Source organism: Euphorbia lathyris, chromosome 2, assembly GCF_963576675.1.
Source record: "Euphorbia lathyris chromosome 2, ddEupLath1.1, whole genome shotgun sequence".
Lineage (NCBI taxonomy): Eukaryota > Viridiplantae > Streptophyta > Magnoliopsida > Malpighiales > Euphorbiaceae > Euphorbia > Euphorbia lathyris.
In genome coordinates this window covers 79,879,298-79,902,912 of record NC_088911.1, presented here as the reverse complement: position 1 = coordinate 79,902,912, position 23,615 = coordinate 79,879,298, and the positions used below count along the sequence as shown (strand labels likewise).

Below are 23,615 nucleotides of genomic sequence, written 5' to 3'. Positions count from 1 at the left end.
GACCATATATAATGATCCTATATTAGGTGGAGAATTTATAGGAAAGTCCTGGTCCTCCAACTCACTAAAAGAATCTTCCATATACTAATTGACACATGTCCTTCACTTATAACAGCTCATCAAATAAAAAATCTCTTTCACGGCAAAACACGTTCTCCATCTCCCTCCTCCATTTTCCGTCACTCCGATTGCCTCACTCAGATTGCCGCTGCTGATGAAGTCTTGTTGCCGATCTCCACCGTTCTCTTTCAGCCTGTTTATCAGTGTAGTGAGACCTGTCACTAATTGATTTTCCCTTCGTCAAATTCTCTTCTCCGTTTGCTTCTTAACCATTCCACCTCTCTCTCTCTCTCTCTCTCGATATGCATATGAAGGTTAAATTGGTTAAATTCTTTTTGCAGAATCTGCTTTAACTATGTGTTTGCAGAAACATTCTTCTGCAAAGACTTCTTCCCTTCTTTGGTACATCTTCAATGGCTATGGAGATAAACGACTGAGATTTCCTTGATAAAACCTTGATAATCCATAGAAAGTGTAACCAAATTATCAGAGACGAGAGAGAGAGAGAGAGGGAGAAAGGGAGACAAGAAAGGGAAAATGGGTTAAGAGACAGAGGGAGAAGAGAGATTGAAATGAAATAACATATTTTTGAAAACGATGGATGGGATGGAAGAGGGTAAGGAACTAGAAAATCTGAATCAAAACAAGACCGCATAATTTCTCTAAACATCAAATATCCAATTCAAAACAGGCTGAAAGACAACTGTGGAGATCCGCCGCAAAGACACTCCATCGGCAGTGGCAATCGGAGTGAACGGAGAGCGGAGGAGGGAGATGGAGAACGTGTTTTTGCTGTGGAAGATATTTTTTTATTTCATGACCTGTTATAAAATAAAACAGATGTCAATTAGTGAATGGAAGGTTTTTTAATGAGTTGGAGAACCCGACTCCTCTTATAAAATCCCATATTAGGCGAGGACTTTAAACATTGAATTCGGGCAAAATGCATATTAAATTAAAAGTTTGAATAAATGAAAATAATAATGAAGCGTATAATATAATAGGGATATAACGAGATAATTGAATACATAACCGTATAGATGACTATAACATAGCCTATATACGAGTCATTATCCAATATCGAATATGATGATATTTTGTTCTATTTGTAAAGATTTATATTCGTGAATCATCAATTATTGTGTTCAATTGTCACATTTATAACATGAACTTAACGATTTGAATCAATAATAGATGAATTGTAATTACAACATTTTCATTACATATATGCAATAATTGACTTATAAGGATTTTAATAAGATTAATGGAGGTATTAATTTGTGTCTAAAATGCATGAGAAATAATCTAATACTCCTAATATCTTTTACCTTAAAATTAGAAAATATAGGTAAACGCAAGAAAAGTTAAGAAACTGTAAAAGAAACTGTAAAAGAATAAATGCAAGCAGGAAAAACCCAATAAACGTTATTTACCCCAGAAAAACCACATGCAGAAGCCGGACGACGACCGTCTGCTCTCTAGGGGGCGTAAAGTCGCCTGAAAACCCCATAAACGTGACGGATCGGGAGTGGTTCGGCTCCGTTTCACCTTAAAAACACAGAGAAAAACGGTCATTAGAACGTCGCGCTGGAAACCGGAAAGAGAAGAAAGGGAATAGGAGGAAAAGGCGAGGACTTACCATGGATTCGCCGCGGACGGACAGATCGCCAGTGGATCTGCACAAACGCGAGGGAGGAGGGAGATCCGGCGCTCCGGCTTCGAAACAGAAAACGAAGAGGAAGAGGAGAGCGCTCCGGCGCCGCTGTGACGATGATGACGTCGTGATCGGCGGAGCAAAGGGACGTCGACGGCCATGGCAGAGAGTTGCGTTCTCTCTGTGGAAAAGAGAAGAAAAGGAGAAAGGGGGAGAGGTGCCGCACGATAAGGATGAAAAAAAACCCTAAGATGCCGAATATATACCCCTCATTTCAGATTCCCAAATTACCCCCGTGAAATCTCACTTTGCTCCTTTCTCTTTTTTATAATTTGTGAGTTCGGCCCCCATTATTCTAATTGTTCAGAGCGGGTCTCTTCATATTTCAATTCGACCCCTCCTAATTACATTTCGTCCCCTCCCTGTTTATTTAGTTCACCAATTTGACTCTTTTCATTCTGTTTGTTTCAATTCGACCCCTCATAATTACATTTCGCCCCTCCCTGTTTATTTAGTTCACCAATTTGACTCTTTTTATTTTTATTTTTCAATTTAACCCCCCCCCCCCATATTACCTTTAATTTCCTTTATTAATCCAAATTCTAATTAAATCCCTCATGTTTTAATTAAGTCCATGATTATTTGAGTTAAGCTAGATTAGGCCCTCTTTTAATTGTCTAAAATTATAATTTGACCCTCAAATCCCTTTTAATTCATTTCTAATTTGGGCCCTTCATTACTTAATTTCATATTACTTACATAGTTCAACCAATTTATTTTCACGTAACATATGTGTTATATCATTAGTAAAAATCATTTGTTTTCATATGGTTAAATTTAATCTACATTTTTCTTTTATAAAAAATTAAACGACTTGATTTATAGCCCTATGTCATAGGGATATAAACCAAACGTGTACACTATAAAGTGAAGATGAATCGATTTATATCTTTATGTCATAGAGGTATGAAAACGATAATTAAAAAATAAAGCTTAATTAACGCGGAATGTTTCAATTTATATGTATGTGCTACAAGGGTATAAAAAATGAAAAAAAAAGAGTAATAAGATAGTTCGTAGTTCTACGTTATAGAAATACGAATTAAACGTTACTAAATAAACAAAAACTGAACGAGTTAATTCACAGTTCTATGTTACAGGAATATGAATTAATCGTTACCAAATTATATAAAATTAAACGTTTTAATTCGTAGTTATATGTTATAGAAATGCGAATTAAATGTTATCCAAATTATTAAAATTAAAAGGATACGATTAATGATCACGCGTTATATAAAATACTAAATACCTACGACATTAATCATGTAATTAAATTATATGTCTTTATTATATTATGAAAGTACAAATAAAATTGAGATAAATCAAGTAAATTTAACACAAAAACCACATCTTTTAGTACCAATATTTGGGTGGGGTAGGGTGATTAATCAAGTTTTTCTTCCCTACACGTAACCGACAAACGAACCTAAAATCTCAATTTCGCAGACCTCCTTACCCATTAAAATTCAATCATTTTCGGCGTCCAATCGCGCCTTAATTCTGATTGGTGGCGACTCTAAAAAATAGTTTTAATTGGGGAAAACTATTGACCGGTTTAGCGTCCGGCGTTCGTGACCGAAAAATCCGGTAGCGACAGCTGGCGACTCTGCTAGGGACCTGTCAAGCTAATTTAATATGTGATTTGTGTTAATTTGCTTGTTTGTTTTATATGTTTTATTTGTTTTATTAATATGTGTGATGTATTTTCATTATTATTATTATTATGTCATTTTTTTATTTTATCACATTGTTCAATACATATCATAATCCTCACTATCACACGAACACTCAAAGGCCAGGTTCTAGTCTTACCCTTTTTAGGATTTTAGGTGAGAACAAAGTAGGGGTGCCGCCATGGGAAACCTGGTTAGGCCCGTGAAACGTTCTCAACTCAAACCGCTTTCTCCCCAAGTTTTGGTGAGAAAGATTTTACTAAACCCGGTTCGGGAGTTAGTATCAAAAAGTGGTTTGAGAACCCACCCGTTAGAATTAGACCAAAGCTACCAATAGCAATTACCCTCTCAGAAAAACGTTTAGGTACTCACTCATGCATATATATTAATAGAAATGTGGTACAATAGAGTCTTGCATGATGTTTTGCCACCCATATGCCATCTCATATGTACATACATATGCATGACCCCTTATTAAAATTAAAGATATAACAAACACATTTCACCAGGAAAATGGATCACCCGATAAGGAACATTCCTATGGACAATGAGCTACCCCCTGACGTTATGATAAACATTACCCGAGCTGTTTTAGAGGATAGGGCCAGCGAGATGGTCGGGACTCATCAAGACATCCTACTTCATCATTATGGGATACACAATGCCCCGGTCAAGTTTACGGACTGGCACCCTACTTTCCCACACTTGAACTGCTTTTACACGGCAGCAGAAGATGTACTTGGCTTTCCACATGAAGCCTATTCACTGTTATGGTACCTCTCTCGAGCAGGGAAAATGGGGTTCATTTTAGACAAGGCATGGATGATACATTGTATTCACTACTGGATTGAGAACCCATGGGCTGTCTCTTACTTTAATGATTGGCTGTTGAAGTATGGGGACTACGAGGAATGGCTCGAGATCCTCCATGTTGCCCCGAATCTCCCATACGGGCTCTTTGTATTTGACATCAGGGAGGAGCTAGAAATGCGGGAGGATGGGATTCACATCCTAAACCGATACGTGGTCCATTTGGAAAGCAGCTATGCCATCAACCCCATGCAAGACCCGATTAGGAACAGGCATTCTTGGCTGGAGGTCAAGCAAAAGTTGATGATGTATAACAATTACCACATTGACGATGTGCCTCTAGCCTTGATGAATCCCATAAACTACCACTTTGATGGTAGAGTCAAACTTCTCCCCTCAGTCATCCCATTGGGGGCGATAAATGCGCAAAGGCATGCAGCAACTCATTACTACACTGCCCTGCTAGCTATGGCCGGCTTAGACCTAATCCAAGATGGGAACATACCCCAACATGACCAGCCAATGAACGCAGGGGAGCCGATCCCATTTGATTATGGTAGTGGGGAAGATGATGAGGAAGGGGGGTCCCAATCAGAAGAGGATAGTGAAGAGGGGGAAGATGATGAGGAAGGAGGATCCCAGCCAGAAGAGGATAGCGAAGAAGAGGACGAAGATAGGGATATGAGGGAGCAAGAGGTGGCATCTTCAGAGTCCACTAATCAGGAGCCCATGGAAGTGGGTAACGGCAGCCAACCTTTGGGAGTTGAAATCATTCAGAATTTTGAGCCTTTGATGGCTCCGATAGGCCAAGCAGCACCAGGACAAGTCATGTAAGACCTCGACGTGGAGCGTCATGAGCAGCTACCCGAGGATATTTTCGATTCCTCAATGATGATATGGTAATCGGAGGGCTTCAAAAGGCCCTTGAGGCAGATTGGTAGTGTCCTCCCAGCAGGGTGAAGATGACAAAAGGGGAATACAGCCTTGAACAATAAAAACGAGCCTTCATCCTTCTTTTTTGTTATATATATAAATTAGGAGCCTTGTAAAGTGAGATGATAGTGGATTGATCTTCATAGAGAAAATGGTGAAGATAGCTATCTATCATTTCATTCTAGTAGATGCATATATTAGTAGATATTTTGTAAAGGAAAGGTTGAAACAAGCCGATTACTTCTTAAGACCATTTCATTTTTTTGTATTTACGTTTAAGTCCCTTTCGGAGTGTAGGATTTTGTAAAAAATGAAACAATGGGTGATGAGTTCGAAAAAAAAGGACCAATCACCCCTGTTTCATTCAGATAGACGCACATGATAGGGCAAATATTTTGTAAAAGTAACTTTTGATGGAGGCTGACACGTCTTAGCACCAGTTCTGCTCAAACGTTATCAATTAGGGCCCACTACCACAGCGGTAAAGTGTAAAAAGGATTAGTCTAGACGAAGGAGCAGTTGTCCTTCGCCTGTTTCTTCAAAAAAAAATGTGATACCTTATCGTTATGAATGATATCTTTTTCCCGGGAGATCTGTTTGTTATATCTTAATCGTAATAAGGGACGCATATCATTCAACCATGCATAATCATCGCTTATACATTTTTTTTTCATTTTTTCATATAACCCTTTATCTGAAATATGCATAACACAGGATATTCAATAAAATCCCAATGGAATTACCTGCCTATGAAATATTCGAAGAAAGGGCAGTGGAGGCATGGTCAGCAGAGAGCCAACAAAGGCTAGGAGACGTCGCGGCTGTGCAGGTGACCCCCGACCGAGTAAAAACGGATTTCAACCAAAATGATTTGGAAGAGTTAAAAAATATATTTGGGATGTTGCCAGCTGCAGTAGTGAGGGCTTTCTCCCATGAGTATGGGTGGACACGACACTTGATATACGTACCAACTCACCCCACTATGCTTAAGGCACTGGTCCAGTTCTGGAATCCTAGCCTCAGATGTTTCACGTTCGGCACGAACGATCTGACTCCTACCCTAGAAGAGTACCACTGTTTAACCCATATCCCGCTGACCAAGGAAATCAGACTCTTTTCTTATAATAACAATGAAAAGGCAAGGAAACAGCTAGCCAGATTGATAGGGCTTCAAGCCAAGGATATAGAAGGATGGGAAACAGATCGAGAATTTAGTGTGCCTAAAATGATGGCATTTGTAGTAGATAACCTTTGCAATGACAATGGAACTTGGATGTTGGCCTTATTAATTTACGGTCTAGTGCTGTTTCCAAGACGTTTAGGAAGAATAGACTCAGCGGTTGTTGTCTACTTCTCAAAGGTGGTTCAGGGTGCTAAAGGTGTAAACCATGTAATAGGGATATTGGCAGAAACCTTCCGTTCTTTAGATTATTGCAGAATTAATGGAGGTGGTAGGTTTGTGGGGTGCGCGCCACTGTTATGCATATGGGCTCTAAGTCATCTTCACTGCCTGGAGCACTTTGGCTTTCCAAAAATAAAATACAATAAGAGTTACAACCAGTACAAGAACTATGTCACAAATTTCGGGGAAGCTATATGGCCAAAGAAACGTCCATCGAAGAAAGAATGGTCTAGATTCCTTCAGAAAATAGAACCGTCCGACATCGTGTGGTTACTGGCTTGGAAGGAAAAGCTTAACACCATATACCGCTGTGGTGAATTCCTGTGGGTACCTTTGTTAGGTCCATGGGGAGGAACTGGATACGCCCCTTGCTTAGTAAGAAGACAGGACGGATCTCGTCAGTTTGTTCCAGCTACATATGGTCTGAATCTAGCCCACTTCACTTATGACGAAGCAAACACTAGGGACAAAGTCAATGCCGTAATAAAGGCTTGGGAAAATTTGAAAGTTATCACGAATCGGGACCAAACCGGGGGCATTAGCGGAGAGTATATTTCCTGACACCAAAGGTTTGCGACGGAACTCACTCTATGTTTGCAAGATGATGAAGTCCTTGAATCTAACGAGCTGCCTCGATCCACCAACCTAGATGAGGTTGCTGAAGCTCAGCCTATGGCAATTGATGAGTTTGAAGTGCTTGAGGAACGAGTAATGAGAATGAGGATAGAGGAGTTAGAAAGGAGAATAGCTTATGTAGAGCATGAAAGAGACTCGGCAATTCATGAGAGGAACTTGGTAATCCACGAGAGGAATGAAACGATTTATGAGAGGGATTTAGTGATCCATGAACGAGATGAGGCAGCTCTTAAACACCAAATTTGTGTCGAGAAAGCAACCGGAAAACTTCGAGAGAATGAAGACCAGATCCGGGAACTCAGAGCTTTATATCAGTCTAGCCAGCAACAAGTAAGTAGCATGTGGGATGATGTGCAGCGGCTGTATGATCAGGATCAACTCCATCAAGAACAAGGAGACTTGACGAAAGAACAAATTAAGAGGGCCATGACCATTCTCAGGGAAACTGCGGCACGAGCTCGATGCATAGCACAGGAGTTAGCACAACTCAAAGACCAGCTAGTGATATCTGATGCTAGTGGAGTTAACTTATCATGTTATCTCGACGGACTCATCAGAGAACTAGAGTTCTATGGCAATCACGAATGAAGATTCCGATCGAGATTTTATTGAATATTATCTATTATTTCATATTTTGGATATTGTGTGGGAAAACTTGTTTTGATGTATTGTAATCTTCATATAAGTATTTTTCTGCATGTCATTGGTTTTTCTTTCTTCTCTCCTTGCTATACATAAATCATGAAAATAAAGATTTTTATTAACAATTCCTTTTAACGCCAGAAGTTCACCAAGGACGATATAGTCACCCCTGGCTCATTCTTACGAAACCCGAGCAAGGGTAAGAATGATGAATGAAGAGGCATATGAAGAAATGAGGAAAGAAATGGAAGAGTTAAAGGAACAAATGGCTAAGTTGGCTGGGCTCGCAGATCTAAAGGATCAAATGACTCAACTAATGGATATTGTGAAAGGAAAATCAACAACCGAGACTCAGAGAATGCCTGAATCACACGGCGCTGGAACCTCTTCTTCCTCTCACGGGAAAAAGAAAGATACCATTTTTATTGAAATACCGAGGAATGAGGAAGTTCATCAAGAAACACCCGTCGTCCCGGATCTTGACGACGTAAAAATAAGGGATGAACTGAGGAAGTTTGTTACAGAAAGGAGTCTGCTAGAAGAAAGGTGATGCGGACATCCTAACTGGGATCAATAATAACATGCGCCTTGGCGGATCTCCTCTCGGCGTTCCCACAGAGGTTGTAGCTAAGAGGGCGGATCCCCTGGACACGCGAGCGGGGCGGATCTAGGCGTACGCCATGAGGCGTACCAACAACTACACTGGGCGGATCTCAAGTTTACTTCCTGCCGAAGGAATTCACCAACAACCTCTGACGCTCCGTACCTGCACCTCTGTACCTGTTGTCTAGGCGCATCACCTATCTTACCCTTTTATTGTTAACCATATTGTAACCCTAATAGGGGTAGTCCCTGTCCTTTACTGATCAATTAGAGGTTGTATTTAAACCCTCATTTTGTAAGGATAAGAAAACTTTTATCAATCAAATATCATTTCTCATTGAGATTAAGGTTTATACCTTTGTTTATCGGGATTCACTCCTTCTAGTCTAGCTAGAGAAGAAGATCTTTGTTGGTTTACGATTAAAACCTCCATTTATCGCTTTCTATCTGTATCAGTTGGTATCAGAGCCAATCGTTTCCTGACCCGAAACTTTTTTTGGCAATGGTTCAACCCCGACAACCGCAAGATTCCATGGAAACCAGTGACCGAAGATATGAGGAGCTGAGAGAGCACCTCGTGGAACAAATCCAGGCCAGCCTTGAGCGGCAGAAATAAAACGACCAACGGTTCCAGGAGCTAACCGCTTCCCTGGAAAACCTCAGATTGGAGATCCGTGCAGTGGTCAGACCAGCCGCCGGGGAGTCCGACCAGAGGAGGGAAGGAGTCCTTGAACCACGACCCCAAAGGCAACCCACGCCACCTCGACTACCATTGGTAAATGTCCAACTTCCACGAATGGGTCTTAGGGATCCTGAGGTAAGAAGATCCAACTTTGTCCTTGTACATAACGCTGATAGTGATAGTGATGATTTTGAGGATATTGGGGATAATGGTGCCTTTAGAACTGTGAGGAATGGTGGTCCGATTGACGACAGACATGTGGGTATTGCTAGGGCAGAACCAGATCTAGGGAACTTTGATAGAGATGATGCCTTTAAGATAAAAATAGACTTACCGTCTTTTGGAGGCGAATTGGATATAGAGGGGTTCTTAGATTGGTTATCGGAAGTTGAACGTTTCTTTGAGTATGCTGGTATTCCTGATGAGAGGAAAGTTAGACTGGTGGCGTATCGCCTAAAGGGTGGCACATCAGTTTGGTGGGATCAGATGAGGGAAGAGAGGAGAAGAGGGGGCAGAGATCCGATTAGATCTTGGCCACGGATGAAGGCGATGCTGAGGGAGCGGTTCTTACCGCCAGACTACGAACAGTATATCTACAGCTCCTACAGAGGATGCTCTCAAGGGACCCGAAGTGTCCATGAGTATACCTCTGAGTTCTTAAGGCTTTCGGCGAGAGCCAACCTGTCTGAAACTGAAAGCCAAAAGACCTCTAGGTATCTAGAAGGGTTGAGATACAATATCCAGGATCGTATTGGCACACAGATGGTGGTTAGAGTACAAGATGCTAGGAATTTAGCCCTCAAGGCTGAGTCCCAACTGACTGGGAGATCCAGGAGATCCGCCACTACTGAGTATACGCCTGGGGGAAGAGATAACGTGAAGTCTTACGACAAAGGCAAGCAGGTGGCGAGTGCCAGTGGGGCCAAGGTTAACAGTGTGGGAAGGGGATCCGTTGGAGATACTAGACCATACAAAGAAGCCCCTATACCACCCAAGAGCAACAATCTGTATGCAAGGCCAGCACCTTTCAAATGTTTTCGGTGCAATGAGCCCGGACATAGATCCAACGAGTGTCCTAGAAGGAAGAGCGCCAACATGGTGGAGAGGTATGAAGATGACTATGACGAAGAGGATGAAGTATTTTATGAACCCTTGGGAGAAGATGATGAGGTGGCGGGTGAAGAGAGGTACGCCATTCATGTGGTACGACGTTTGTTAGTCTCAAGCCGGATAGAGGGCGATCAGAGGCACCGACTATTCAGGACCCGCTGTCTTGTGAAGGGCGGGCGATGTAATGTGATAATAGATAGTGGGAGCCAAGAGAACATTGTGAGTAGCAGCGCCGTTCAGAAGTCCGGGTTGTTGGTAGAGGCGCACCCTGATCCCTACAGGGTGGGATGGATCAAGAACGTGGGCGAGTTGAGGGTGACCCAGAGATGCAAGGTACCGATTGAGATTGGTAACTATCATGATGAAGTCTGTTGTGATGTAGTCGATATGGACGCATGCCACCTATTGTTGGGCCGACCCTGGCAGTTTGATAACAACGCCACCCACGCCGGAAGAGAGAACACTTACAGATTTGTGAAGAATGGGGTGAAGTTTGTCCTTACACCAATGGTGAGAGAGCCAAAGGCCGACGAAAAGTCTACCTTGGTAGTCTGTCCTACACACAAATCGTTCATCAGTGAATGTGAGGAGAGCCAGATGGTGTATGTGGTGATGGTTAAGGCGAATCACGAGGCTGCCCGAAGGGGCGAAAGAGAGATGCCGAATGAAGTGACCCGCCTACTTGGCGAGTATCAAGATCTGTTCCCCGACGAACTACCGAGTGGGTTACCACCTTTGAGAGATATCCAACATCATATCGATCTGGTGTCTGGGGCTAGTTTGCCAAGCCTCCCACATTATCGAATGAGCCCAAAGGAGAATGATGTCATGAGACAAAAAGTGGAGGAACTCATCGAGATGGGATACGTTAGGGAGAGTATGAGTCCTTGCGCTGTTCCAGCTTTACTTACACCGAAGAAGGATGGGTCTTGGCGGATGTGTGTTGACAGTAGGGCTATTAACAAGATCACCATCAAGTATAAGTTCCCGATTCCAAAGTTGGATGACATGTTGGACCAACTTGGCGGATCTCGAGTCTTCTCCAAGATTGATCTCAGGAGTGGGTATCATCAGATACAAATCCGATCTGGGGATGAGTGGAAGACTGCCTTCAAGACAATAGATGGATTGTATGAATGGTTAGTTATGCCCTTTGGGATGACCAACGCCCTTAGTACTTTTATGAGACTGATGAATCAGGTGCTTCATCCAGTGATTGGGAAGTTCGTAGTTGTGTATTTTGATGACATTTTGATCCACAGCCAGACCTTGGCGGAACATGAAGAGCACTTGCAGACAGTGTTTGACCTGTTAAGGAAACACCAACTATACGCCAACACCAAGAAGTGTGACTTTGTCATGGAGAGCTTAGTTTTCCTTGGATTCGTGGTTAGCGGGAGTGGAATCCAAGTTGATGGGGAGAAAGTCAGAGCCATCCGAGAATGGCCTACTCCGAGGAACGTGGGGGATATCAGGAGTTTTCATGGGCTAGCAACGTTTTATCGCCGATTCATTAAGAACTTCAGTTCCATAGTGGCCCCGTTGACGGAATGTTTGAAGAAGGGAAAGGGTTCGAGTGGGCGGACGCCCAAGAAGAGAGCTTTGCCTTGATCAAGGAAAAGCTGAGTACAGCGCCAGTGCTGGCGTATCCCGATTTTGACAAACTGTTTGAAGTTGAGTGTGATGCCAGTGGAATTGGGATTGGTGGTGTCTTGATGCAAGAAAAGAGGCCCATTGCATACTTCAGTGAGAAGCTCTGTGAGGCACGGTAAAGGTGGGCAACGTATGATCAAGAGTTTTATGCTGTAGTGAGGGCATTGAAAGTATAGGAACATTACTTGGTGGGAAAAGAGTTCATCCTCTACACTGACCATCAAGCTCTAAAATACCTGGGAAGTCAGAAGCAACTTCGAAGCGCCATGCACGCCCGGTGGTCTGCCTTCATAGATAAGTTCCCCTATAAGCTTATCCATAAGGCGGGAAAACAGAACATAGTGGCGGACGCCTTGAGTCGGAGGGTTGCACTAATAAAAACAGTCAACCTGGAGACCGATTGTTTCGAACACATCAGAGGAGAGTACCTGGCGGATCCTGACTTTGGAAGTATCTGGGAGAAGTGCCAACGCCAGCCTGGGGATGGGGCGTATCACTTGATGGATGAGTATCTAATGAGGGGCAACCAACTTTGTTTACCCTGCACTTCTATCCGCGAGAAGGTGGTCCGATATCTACATGGCGGATCCCTGGGGGGACATTTTGGGCGAGACAATACATATGCAGCAGTGAGTTCCCGTTATTTCTGGCCCAAAATGAGAAGAGATGTGGCGTACCTGGTAGAACGATGCTATATCTGCCAGACCGCCAAGGGACACGCTACAAATGCTGGCTTACAGCTACCCTTGCCTGTACTAGAAACCATATGGGAGGATCTGTCCATGGATTTTGTCCTAGGGTTACCCAGAACTCAGAGAGGCATGGATTCCATCTTTGTGGTTGTTGACCGGTTTTCGAAAATGACACACTTCATACCATGCCGTAAGACTAACGACGCCTCAGCGACTGCCAAGCTATTCTTCAAAGAGGTTGTCAGACTACATGGTGTACCAAAGAGCATTGTCTCAGACCGTGACACAAAGTTCCTGAGTCACTTCTGGCGGACCTTGTGGGCTCTTTTTGATACTTCTCTGAAGTTTAGTACCACCGCCCACCCTCAGACAGACGGACAGACAGAAGTGGTCAATCGGACTCTGGGAAACTTACTGCGCAGCAAATGTAAGGATAAGCCCAGGATGTGGGACATGGTTTTAGCACAAACTGAGTTCGCCTACAATGGATCTGTACACTCGGGAACTGGGAAATCACCCTTTGAGGTGGTATACACTAAGACCCCGAATCACGTCCTTGATATAGCCCATCTTCCCAAAGGAAACGTGACTGCAAACCAGCTAGCCAAAGACTATGTCCAGATGCACCAAGAGGTGAAGGAGACTCTTGAGGAGAGAAACCAGAAACTAAAAGCTAAGGCAGATGAGCACCGCAGGGACCTACAGTTCGAAGTGGGAGATGAGGTTATGGTACACTTGGGAAAAGAGAGACTCGCCAACGCCACAAGCAGCAAGCTTCGACCGAGAAAGTACGGGCCATATAAGATCACCAAGAAGGTCAATGCCAATGCCTATCACATAGCTTTGCCAAATTGGCTTGGTAAAGTCTCACCGGCGTTCAATGTTCGTGACCTTAGCCCGTGGAAGTCAGATGGCCCTTTGGAGAACAACACATACAAGCCAGTGCCAAATTCTTTTAAAGAAGGAAAGAATGATGCGGACATCCTAACTGGGATCAATAATAACACGCGCCTTGGCGGATCTCCTCTCGAGGTTCCCACAGAGGTTGTAGCTAAGAGGGCGGATCCCCTGGACACGCGAGCGGGGCGGATCTAGGCGTACGCCATGAGGCATACCAACAACTACACTGGGCGGATCTCAAGTTTACTTCCTGCCGAAGGAATTCACCAACAACCTCTGACGCTCCGTACCTGCACCTCTATACCTGTTGTCTAGGCGCATCACATATCTTACCCTTTTATTGTTAACCATATTGTAACCCTAATAGGGGTAGTCCCTGTCCTTTACTGATCAATTAGAGGTTGTATTTAAACCCTCATTTTGTAAGGATAAGAAAACTTTTATCAATCAAATATCATTTCTCATTGAGATTAAGGTTTATACCTTTGTTTATCGGGATTCACTCCTTCTAGTCTAGCTAGAGAAGAAGATCTTTGTTGGTTTACGATTAAAACCTCCATTTATCGCTTTCTATCTGTATCAAAAGGTTGAAGGCCATCGAAGGGGTCAATGGAACCACAGACGCTACGACACTTTGTCTGGTTTCAGATATCGTGATACCCTACAAATTCAAATCTCCCGAATTTGAGAAGTTTAGAGGGCCTTCTTGTCCGCAAACTCATATGACAATGTATTGTAACAAGATGGCAGCCTATGCCAACAATGATAAGCTTTTAATGCATATTTTTCAAGAAAGCCTTAAGGGGCCAGCATTAAGGTGGTATACCCAACTTGATCGAGCTCATATTCGCAAATGGAAAGACTTAGCAGACGCTTTCATGAAGCAATACAAACACAACATGGATATGGCCCCTAATAGAGAGGATCTGAGGACCATGGAGAAAAAAGATTCTGAAACCTTCAAGGAGTATGCCTAGAAATGGAGAGACAAGGCGGCAGAGGTGATCCCACCTTTGTCCGATAAGGAAATGATATCTAGCTTTTTGGATACTCTTAAACCACCCTTTTACAACATGATGTTAGCCAACACAACTGGGAGCTTTTCTGATTTTGCTGTAGCGGGAGAAAGAATAGAGCAGGCCATACGAAAGGGAAAATTAGAGAGTAGTTCCCCAGACAAGAATGCTTTCCGGAAGGGTATCGTAGGGAAAAAGAAAGAGGAAGAGACACATATGATTCACGGGTACCCATCTACAGAATATTCTAACTTCTCTCAAGGACCAAGCACTTTCGCCCCAAACATACCTCAAAATGGGTTTGTTGCACACGCCGCAGGGGGTTCGCAACAAAGGAATTGGAACAATACTTCAAATCAGGGGAATAACTTTTCCTAAAACACCATGACCAGGAGACCCCAGGAGCCGATTGACCCAATTCCTATCACGTATGCTAAACTGCTTCCCCAACTACTCCAAAGCAGACAGGTGTCAATTAGTCCTATAGAACCTATGGCACCACCATATCCCAAATGGTACGATGCTAATGCCAAGTGTGAATACCATGCGGGAGTGTCAGGGCATAATATCGAAAATTGCACTACTTTTAAGAGAAAAGTTCAGCAACTGGTTAAAGCCGGATGGTTAAAATTCAATCAACGAGATCAGAAATCAGACGTGAATAAGAATCCACTTCCTAACCATGATGCAAAGGTAGTGAACGCAGTGACGAATGATGATTGTTGCTTGGTCAAGACCAAAGTGGAGGAAATAATGATGACAATGGAACACTTATACCGCATAATGTGCAAAATAGGACTACTCGAGGAACATCCTGAAGGGAGAACCACATGTAGCTATCACTCGGAGAAAGTGGAACACCTAATCGCGGAATGCGATCAGTTCAAGCAAAAGGTCCAAGAATGCATGGATGCGAAGATGTTAATTTTTAAGGCGTCGAATCAAAGAATGGCAGGTGTGAACGTGGTGCAAAGGGAGGAATCATCATTGCCGATTCCTATAGTGATTAACTATGATAGAAGGCAACAAGATCTCGTTGGAGATCTTGAATCTACTTTCATGACAAAGTTGATCATTCAGGCTCCAACTTCTTTTCCATTTGAGAGTACACGGGCAGTACCTTGGAAATATGATAGTATGGTAGTACCACAAAATTGTAGCACCAGTCACGTGGAGAATTTGGCTGACATTTCTGGAACGACGGGAATGACTAGGAGTGGCCGGTGTTTCACATCAGAGGAAGTAGAAAAGAGACGTCGAGAAAGTACAGAAAGGCGTAGAAAAGGAAAAGCAAAAGAGGGTGAGACAATAGAGGACTCTTTGGAAAAAGAATTCGATAACTCAGATAAGTCCTCCACTAAGGAAATCGTTACGGAGGATGAAGCTTGTGAATTCCTAAAGTTGGTAAAGCAAAGCGAGTACAAAGTGATTGAACAATTGAACCAAATACCAGCTCGCATATCCTTGTTGTCATTGATAATGTCGTCAACATCCCATAGAGCAGCTTTACTCAAGATTTTGGACCAGGCATATGTATGCCATGATATATCGGTGGAGAATCTGAATAATATAGTAGGTAATGTGGTAGCATCCAACTATCTCACCTTTACAGATGATGAAATACCGATGGAGGGTACGGGGCACACCAAAGCACTGCATATCTCCGTTAAATGCAAGGATCACGCTGTTGCAAGGGTGTTGATTGATAATGGGTCATCCCTCAATATCATGCCCAGATCGACTTTAGCTCGACTGCTCGTGGATAGTTCATACATAAAGCCTAGCAACGTTCTAGTTAGGGCTTTTGATGGAACTAAAAGAGAGGTGATAGGTGATGTGGAGTTGCCAATTCAAATTGGACCAGTGACGTTCAACATCGCCTTTCAAGTCATGGACATCACTCCTACATATAGTTTGTTGCTCGGAAGACCCTGGATCCATTCTGCAGGAGCAATCCCGTCTTCGTTACATCAAAAGATCAAGTTCATAGTGAATGGGAAGCTAATAGAGGTATCTAGAGGAGGAGGATATCTTGATAAGCAAATGCCCTTCGACACCCTACATCGACGTCGCCGAAGAGTCAATCGAAAGCTCATTTCAAACCTTCGAGGTTGCAAGTGCAGCCTATACTACTAAAGGGCTGCAAATTTTTATACCCCGACACTCTAAGGCAGTAATGGTGGTGGCCAGGGAAATGATAAGAAGCCATTATTAGGCGCAAAGAGGTTTAGGAAAGAATAATCAAGGAATGGCTGATTGTTTGGAACCTTTGGCAAACTACTTTCGAGTAGGATTGGGGTACCATGCTACTAGGCACGAAAGGTGGAAGATACAGCAACAAAAAAGAGAAGCTCGCCTTGCCAGTTTGGAAAATAGGGAGGTCAATGAAGATAAAAGGGAGTTGCCTCCCATAAGCAGTGCTTTCATAAGGGAATGTTCTCGCTAAATGACGGGACGATGGTCATTTCAGTGATAGGGAAGGACGAGGGTGATCCAGGACCAAGTGACTGGGTGTCTGTTCGTGAAGGAGAGCTCCAGAATTGGAAAACTTATGATCTTCCTGTAAAAAAGTAATAATAAGCGTTAATTTCTTTAAATTATTCCTAAGGTTTAAAGAATGAAATGTTATATGGCGCCCCTTTTCTTTTTCAATAAAAAGTTATTCAATAAAGTGCAAGTTTTCACACCTACGACCATCTTTCTTGTCTTTTCATATATCTATACCAATATTTATTATTTCTTTTTTTCTTTCTCCTTCCTTTTATGATGTGTGCATTCAGGAGCATTGATGAGGTATTTGACAATCATGATAATTATGAACCAATTTGCAATTTTGATAATTCGGTCTATGAAATAGACTCTGAAGGAGAAATCGAGGAAGAAATCCCTACAGAAATTGAAAGGATGTTAGAATCGGAAAAGAAAACCATGGAACCACAAGATGAGGCCCTAGAAGTAGTAAACTTGGGAACGGAAAAGGAGCCCAGAGAAGTTAAGATAAATGGAACTTTAGACCAAGACATCAAAGAAAGGCTAGCAAGCTTATTAAAGGAATATAAGGATGTGTTCGCATGGTCATATGAAGATATGCCCGGCCTAAATATAGACATTGTGGTGCATAAGTTACCGCTAAAACCTAAATCCAAACCGCTGAAACAAAAATTGAGAAAAATGAAGCCGGAAACATTGTTAAAAATAAAGGAGGAGGTGAAAAAGCAATTTGATGCTGGCTTTTTAGCGGTATCTAATTATTCAGAATGGGTTGCAAATGTGGTACCGGTTCCAAAAAAGGATGGAAAGGTAAGGATGTGCGTAGATTACAGGGATTTGAATCGAGCCAGTCCGAAAGATAACTTTCCGTTACCCCACATTGATGTATTGGTGGATTACACCCCCGGGTACTATATGTTATCCTTGATGGATGGATTTTCAGGCTATTGCCAGATCTTGATGGATATGCTAGATATAGAAAAAACGACTTTTGTAACCCTGTGGGGGAACCTTCTGTTACAAGGTGATGCCGTTTGGGTTAAAGAATGCGGGGGCAACGTACCAAAGGGCAATGGTCACTATATTCCATGACATGATGCATAAGGAAATGGAGGTATACGTGGACGATATGGTAGCAAAATCGCGAGCAAATGAAGATCACGTGGTCGTACTAAGGAAAGTCTTCGAGCGGCTCCGAAAATTTCAAATTCGGCTAAACCCTTCGAAGTGTGTGTTCGGCATTATGATGCTAGTTTCGTCTAGTGGTCGTATTTCCTTACGACGAAATGTATATTACGATAAGTGCGTTATGACTATGGATGTGATCTTTCTAAATGCTCTAGCTTTACTAGACGTCACTACTTAGGGGCAAGTGTACCCCGTCATATCAAGTAATAATCCGGTTAAGACCGGGTATCGAATCCACGGGATTTATAGCTGCAAGTATTAAACGACTCGGTTTTATACGTTATTTAAGCGGTGAATACTTTGGGGTTGATGTGGTAACCAACTACAAACTATTCCTAACTACGTGTGAGGCGAATTTATGTAATGAAACTCTATGAAGCGAGATGGATGCGATAAGTTATAATTATGATAAATAATGACTTCTAATGTTTATACAGTTAACGGTTTGCTCTTGCAAAGACGACTACGTGTAGAGTAACCGACCCGTGAAGTACTTAGACTACGTGGTTCCTAGTCAAGGCGTGTCTAATGCTTGGGACCAGAAATTAGGGCCCGTAAGTTCCGTGGCTTGTCAATTCCTATGGTTTCCGGTTTGTCACTCCCGGTAAGGCAACACCTATATGAATCCCTAAAAATAGCCCAAATGGCGTCGGTAGTCGCGTTCTCCTACGCAACAATCAATTATAAATATCAAAACAAGTAACAAACATCAACACATATATAGAAAAGAAGATTATGAATCATAAATTATAAATATGGAAAGTGTAAATATGGATTACAAACAAGGCTAGTACATAGGATGAGATCAAGCTAATTAGCAAGTATAAAGGGAAGAATCCACCCTCGGAACTAGCTAACCGGACTCAAAAGCCGTCTCTAAGGACTTGAATGGTGGAGCTCTCGAGCTTGGTGTGCGGAGATGGAGCGGGACTTTGATGAAATGTCGGGAGCAACGGACAAGCTCTCGAGATGGAAGAGTTTGGTTACACAAAGCCTAAACACAAATCTAAACTACAACACTCAAAACAAGTATAGTTTTTGCTCTCTCTACAATATCGTATATGTTGTGGATCAAGAGCTGCCTATTTATACACATCAAGCTAGGGCAAAATTGTAATTTTGCAAGGTACAAGCATGGAGCAACATTATTTGTGCAGAAACCCCATAATACGCCATGCGTATGGTGTGGTACGCCTCGCGTAAATGCCCATTCCGTCAAAAATCTTCTCCATATGGACCAATTTCATGTCTTGTTGTGTCAAACACGTCCCGCGTAGGCTGGGATGCGCGTGGCGTGTTTAAGGCTCTGATCTTTTATTGCTTCATTTGGTCTCTATACGCCGTGCGTAGCTTGAAGTATGCCCCGCGTAAATGAGTCTCTGGACTTTTTTCATTGAAGAACTCCCTTACACGCCTCGCGTGTAAGGTGGTACGCCCTGCGTATAGACCGTTGACTCAGGGAGACCATGCAGTCTGACTTTTTAGGATTAGGCCAATCATTTCCAACATGTGTCATACGCCTTGCATGAGATGGCATACGCCTCGCGCATGCTGAGTCAATTCTACGTGGTGTCCGCGGATAAGACAATTATATCTGACACCATGTTTCACGCCCCGCGTATGGGATGAAACGCCCTGCGTATAGGTATGGATTTTGCTTCTTCCTTGTACCTGAAATACAATTCTTGAGGGCCGAGTTAGCTTGACGTTTTTATTTCTTAAACTAATCAAAAACAAGGAAATTAACCGAAAGTACGTGGTTTATTATTATTTCGTTATTTTATTCAAAACACTCTATTTTTGTAATTAAACTTATTTATTTCTTCTAAAACTAACCCGTAAATCACGCTAAAAGATAGGGGTAAAATACCCCTATCAAACCTCCTCGGACTTTAAAGTTTTACTTGTCCTCAAGTAAAAGAAATCGAAAGACAAGGGATTGAGATTATTAAGAAACAAACCGACGGTTGGTTTTACCAAGTGCGTGATTTCAAAGTTAAAGTTTTATGCAAAGTTTTCGGCGAGTACCTACGCAAACAATCGAGCGACCAAAACTTTTTTGAAACCTTCATAATTAAAATTAATAGGCAATAATAACGGGGGTTGATTATCTTTTGAGAACCCGATAGTACCTCACCAAGGGATTTCACTCTTACGCTCAAACTTTGGTGGGTCGGTGTTTTAGCACTCTTCTTTGCACTTACTCGAGATCACGTTGAGTTTGCATTTTCATCCGGGTTTTTCCTCCTATGTTATGGTCTTGGCAATATTAAAAACGAACCCGGAGGGGGGTTGTAATGTGGGTGGCTTTTTGGTGGTTAGTTTTTGGAAACTCAAGTTTAAATACCGTTTTAATGATCGCACCGTATTCTTATTTTGGGCCTTAGCGAGTTTATAAAATATACCCGAAATTGCTCGGGTGGAGCTTGAAAATGCCTTTTTTCTCTTTATTATTTTTCTTTTTCTTTTTGCTTTGAGAGCGGCACAAAAACGACTTCGGGGACTTTTGGTGCTTATTTGTCAAGGCCTTGGCTTGTTTCGGGTGCGAATTGATTTTATTGGTATTTAATCTAGAGGAAAAAGGGTTAAATGTTAAAAGGGGTGTTAACAACAAAAAGTCGGTTAATAGGCTCAAAAAGGGTTTCCTATAGGTTGATAAAAACGAGAAAAATAAATTAGGAAAAGAATTAGACTAAGTGGATCCGTTTTATCATCTATTGCCATTTTAACCAAGATAGGTGTACTAAACCCGGTATTAGGTGCAAACTCTATGAGTCGAGTGAAGTCAAAGCTCTCGAAAATTGTGAAAGAAATAGAGTTCTCGTACGAACTCTTTTAGGCTCAAAAATATCTCACAAAGATTCGGGTTTAAATTGTGTACTATCGAGTCTTTGCTAGACTCTCGAACATCCCGTCTTTATTGCCTTTTTAAGTTTCATTATGGAGATGACATGTGGGTTAGGACTCAATGCTTTTGTTTAGTATCACCTAGTCTTTACATAAATTCTACAACTTCAAAATTAAGACTAAAATTTCTTATTAAAACCGATCCTTTGTGCTCCGACGGTATTTACATTTAAGGACAAATAACTGAACATTTAGATTAGTTCCAAAGGAGGTTAGTGTGTCGGGAAAAATTTAAGAATCGATAAATTAGTTTAATTATTTGTTTGTTTATTTGATTTTTGTTTTTGTTTTTGTTAGTGAAAAACAAACTAAAAGTGCGGGGTTGCACGGCCCTCCGCGTTATTAAAATGACGTTTATTCTGTTAGAAATTAAGGCTAAGGTATAGCAGCGGAAATATAAAAATTTTAGCCTACTTCCTTTTAACCATAGGATCCGTTAATCGTTATTTCATATAAAGAGGGATAAGAAGGAATACCTTTTGAAGAACAATCTACCGTTGTTAAAGAAGTGCCCACAATTCTTCTCCGAGTTCCCAAGCACGAAGTATAACACGGTGAGGTTAAGTTAGAATCAACCCTTATGAGATGCAACCAAAATAGATTGCCTCTAATTAACCAACACAAGATCAAAGAGAAAAGGAGATGAATGAAATTAATCAATCGACGGAAGCCGTATGAATTCTTGTCCACGAACTAGGGATGCGAATTCTTTTTCTCTCTCTAGATGTAGGTTTCGAAAATCACATAGAGGGGAGGGTTAGGGCTTAGTCGAAATTCACATATTAGGGGGTATATATAATAACTTATATCTAAACCCTAGTTACTTAATAGGAATTCAATTCGGAATAGGATTCCTAATTATTATCTTATAATATATCTAATATATTTAGGATAATAATAAATAACCTAATTGGATAATAATAGGAGTATATTAATCTAATTAAAACTCCTAACTTAATTATCTCTTAATTAATTTAATTCACAAACCTAATCAAATTAGGATTAATGGAATTAAAATAATTCCTAACTTATTATATATAAATTTCGGCCCCCCTAATTAAATGGGCCTTACTGGTCTCATTTGGGCTTCCATCTATTAATGACATCCATCTCTCTTTTGGTTCCAAGTCTTATGTGTGATCCATTAGGTTCTTACTACTTCTGGCCGTATGCAACTATTAAATTAATTTCTTCAAGAATTATATTTAATCCTTGCATAACGGAATGATGTACTGAGTATGTTATTGGCAAGTCTGTAATCATTCCCCCAGAGTCCGTTAAGAAGACAGGTTGATTCTGTCGTTAACCTTTCCGTATTAGTTACAGTATAATTCGATCCTTTATCAACTACATCCTTGAACTGAATCTTATGACTATGGGTGATGTCAAGTCACATATAGCGAGACGTTCGTTTTACTTGTATAGGCCGAGTCAACTCAAATAGATAGGTTAAGTGAAATCTGTATTTCTTACTCTTAAGCTATCACCTTGCAAGGATTTAGAGTCGAGTCTTCCACAAGCGATCCTTGGATGTATCTCCCATTAATCGGGAGTGATAAATGCTCAATCCAATGTATAACTACCCTGACATTACCTCCTGTGACACCCAACCTTTGCAGTTCACACCCCAGAGTCATCTTTGTTAAGGATCGTGGGAGCACAGGATCAAAGTCTCACATTCAGTAATTCAGGATGACCAATTAACATTCCTTTGAGTCTGAGGATTAGTTATACCTATTAATACCAATGAGATTAACAGGTGACAAGGATGAATCTACCCATCCTGTTATCTCAAATCGGATCCCGAATCCTAATGAACGACATTTCATCGGATCTATGTAACTGTCCAGATATCTATATATATGAAGCTTGTGAGATCAGCTTTCTGTCGGACAGAAGACATTGTTACATACAAGTCTCAACAGTGATATATCAATCCTAAACATATCACTTGACTTGGGGTGGTTTTAAGTTTATTAGTTTATTATAAAGTTTTGTCTCACTTCATGCTTGTATGAACACTTTATAATCACTTTAAACAAACTTACAGATTTCCTTTTATTAGACTTTATTTAGTGCTTAAAAGGGATTGCCTTTATATAGTTATAAAACATATATCTTATTAAAACAAATGATATAAAGAACAATTCATTTACATTAAGTTTGTATCCTAGAACAATTGTCTATAGGACACCAAACCCCAACATACTCCCACTTGGACTAAAGCCAATTGTTTCTAAAAACTTATCCCAGTAGAAGTTAAATGACGATCATGTACTTTCTGGGTTAAAGGCTTTGTCAACGGATCTGCAACGTTGTCCTCTGTAGGTACTCTTTCTATTCTCACATCTCCTCTAGCCACAATCTCTCTTATGATGTGGTATCGCTTAAGGTAGTGCTTGGATGCATTATGAGACCGTGGTTCCTTTGCTTGCGCAATGGCTCCATTGTTATCACAGTACAGAGTAATGGGATTGACAATGTCAGGCACCACACCTAGTTTT

General features: G+C 41.5%; 1 long non-coding RNA gene and 1 pseudogene across 1 annotated transcript; one reads left to right on the top strand and one right to left on the bottom strand.

Moving 5' to 3' along the window:
- Positions 1 to 1,217: 1,217 nt before the first annotated feature.
- LOC136218707 (uncharacterized) lies at positions 1,218 to 2,096 on the bottom strand. The gene is made up of 2 exons (XR_010683891.1): positions 1,700 to 2,096; positions 1,218 to 1,608 (listed from the first exon to the last, which is right to left on the bottom strand). It is a non-coding gene; the product is annotated as an uncharacterized lncRNA (long non-coding RNA).
- Positions 2,097 to 9,269: 7,173 nt separating this feature from the next.
- Positions 9,270 to 23,615, top strand: part of LOC136217166 (uncharacterized) — a 41,055-nt pseudogene continuing 26,709 nt past the window's right edge.